This window comes from Balaenoptera physalus, assembly GCF_965194825.1.
Source record: "Balaenoptera physalus genome assembly, chromosome: 9".
Lineage (NCBI taxonomy): Eukaryota > Metazoa > Chordata > Mammalia > Artiodactyla > Balaenopteridae > Balaenoptera > Balaenoptera physalus.
Window position 1 is genome coordinate 16,460,570 of NC_138888.1, and position 2,979 is coordinate 16,463,548.

A 2,979-nucleotide genomic window follows, 5' to 3' on the forward strand; every position below is an offset into this window, starting at 1 on the left:
GCCTCCAGGCCGGAGAGACCAGGGTCTTTCAGAGACAGTGAACAATCCCTGCTGTGAGGCTGGCCTGCCGGGCGGGTGAGTGTCCCCTTCCTCCGTGGACATTGGGCCAAAGCTGGACCCCGGCCCAAGGGAACAACCTTCCTGAGAGGAAAGGACTGGCCACTGGTCAGGGAAAAGGTGAGACCGGACTAGAGGTACGTGGCCGTCGAGACTGGAGAAAGGGGTGCAGCCGTTGTGAGGGGCCTTGCCTCTCATGCTGAAGGGTTTGACATCCACTCTTAAGGACCCCAAAGAAATTTTGCTTATGTGGGCTATAGCTATCTATGCATATGTACCTTATTAGAAACTAAAACTATGAAATTTAAAAATATTCATTTATTTTACAATCAGAATAAACCAATTATATTAATATAAATGATGTATTTTATGAAAAAGAACTCTATTTTCCAAAACCCCCAAACTTTGTAAGAAGACTGGCACTGATTTACATTTTTGCAAATCTCTTTAATAGCCAGCTTAATAGAAGACCACTTGCTTCTCATATCTGCTTCCACATTCAAGCTGTCACAATATCACAATGACACGTAGCCTCTGGGATACTTCATGGTACGCTCATGAGAGGATGAGAGTGAAAAAAACCCAAATTACACCTAAGCATTATTATGGAAATAATTTTTACCTTAAAGACTCCCTGAAAGGGTCTTGGGCTCCCCCAGGACCCCACTTTGAGAACCACTGAAGCGGGCTCAGCAGAAGTCTGGTGAGTGACAGCATTCTGAGTTCCCATAGCACTTTATCGAATAGCCTGCAGGGCATTTATCTCCTAGATTTACAGCTATGTGTGCCTGGTGCTTAGCAAGAGGTCTGAGCCAGAAGTGCAGTTGTGCGCTCATTGATCTAGGGGCTGGTGGAGGGCATGAGGGGGAGGGAAGATGGCCTGGGCAGGGCCCTGACATTGAACAAGGGAGCAGAGGCTAAGGAAAGAGCTGGAAAGAATTAGGAGGAGACCCAGGCCAAGTTGTACAACCTAAGGGAGAAGAGGGTTTCAAGAAGGAGATGGTCCAAAAATTTTGGATTTAAAAATCACAAGGAAGGGAGTGGTCCACAGAGTCAAAAGTCGCAGAGAGTTTGCCTAAGGCGAGGAGCGTGAAGGTGCTGTTGGATTTGGCAGTTAGGATGTCACGGTGACCTTGGGGGCAGTTTTGGTGTTGCAGCAGTCAGTGGGCCAGGTGGGTGGGAGCTGACAAGTGGAGGCTGCAGCAGAGACCTCTCCATCCAGGAGGCTGGCTTACAAATGCCCTCGACCTGCCAGCCCCAGGCATTGTGAGTCCTGCTGGGGTTCCAGCACTACAGGAAGAGACCCTGCAGGAGAAGGGGCGGCCATATTGTGAACCCAGAAGAGAGAATGTTGCAGAGGATTCCAACAGGAGACTAGGAACTGAGGGTAAAGGACCTGTAATGCTGAGAAGAGGATGAGGTGAAATGATAGATGTGTGTGGATGTGCGCTGAGCATGACGTGTAACAGGGAAAAATCGAAGACCGTCTAAATTTCCATCATTTGGCATATGGATAAGCACCATTCATTCATTCATTCATTCAACAAATATGCATTGAGATTCAGCTGTGCCAGGCACTGTTCTAAATGCTGGGGTCACGGTGGGCAGCAGAACAGGTAAACCGGCAGGGAAAGATTTCCAAAATGCCTTTTTAGTAAGAAAAGTAAGTTGCTAAACAATAAGTCCAGAATGATACTATTTATGTGAAAACAACCTCCCTTAAACAGTATATGTGTGTACCTATTAGATATGCAAGTAAATGCATAGAAAAAACTCTAGAAGGAGACAGGAGAGACAAGTGGGATTTGGGATATGTATGAAGAGACTTTATATCTTTTTATTTGCTATACTTCTACATCACTTCAATTTTTCACAGTCAATATATTTTCATGATTATTTCTATATTTTAAAAGGTTTTCTGAAAGATGTAGGTCTCTGTGAGTAGAAAAGAGAGAGGGACCCAGTCTGTCCAGAATGTTCCCTTTGGCTGAGTCATCTTTTTCTTGTAAACGTCTGTCAGGCTGCAGCCCACTGCCCAACACTACCCCAAAGGTGTAGGCCAGGCAGTGACGGCTGAGTGGAAACGATCAAATTTGGGTTAGGACCTTCTATTTTAGAGGTTCAGTACCATCTGAGTTAATTGCTAGGGAAAGCTGTGCCAGTGCACAGAGCTGACTTTAGGTCAGAGCGTTGTGTTTCTGGGAATAGAATTCAGCAAGGGACGTTTTCCCCTGTTTAAGCCAAGGAGCTGTATTAGTTTGCCAGGCCTGCCATGACAAAACACCACAGACTTGGTATTTATTTTATGTACATATAACATGTATACAATCGGCCCTCCATATCCTCGAATGCAACCAATGGTGGATTCAAAATATTCGAAAAAAAATCCCAGAAATTTCCCAGACCCAGGCCCTGGAAGGCTGAGCCCCTCACCAGCTCTGGCCCTGGAGAAGCTGTCCCGCTACCTGTCCCCCTTGCTGGCCTGGTGGGGCCTGGCTGAGGGACAAGACTGACCCACGGAGGAAGGGGGCGTCTGCACCTGCTGCTGCTTCCTCTGTCGTGGCTAACCCCTGTTCCCCCTGCACAGCTAACCAAACTCAAAGAGTTCCCAAAGCCTGAGACCTGGGCCATTCAAGCAAAACTTAAATTTCCCACGCCCTGGCAACTATTTACAGAGCCTTACATTGCATTAGGTATTATAAGTAATCTAGAGAGGCTTTAAACTACGCCGGTGGATATGCTTAGGTTGTATGCAAATACTAAGGCACGTTATATAAGGGACTTGAGCATCCACAGAGTTTGGTATCTGCAGGGGTCCTGGAGCCTGCCCCCCGCCCCCAATACCAAGGGATGACTTTATAGGTATATTTTAAAAATTTTAATTTTTTATTATTATTATTATTATTATTATTATTATTATTA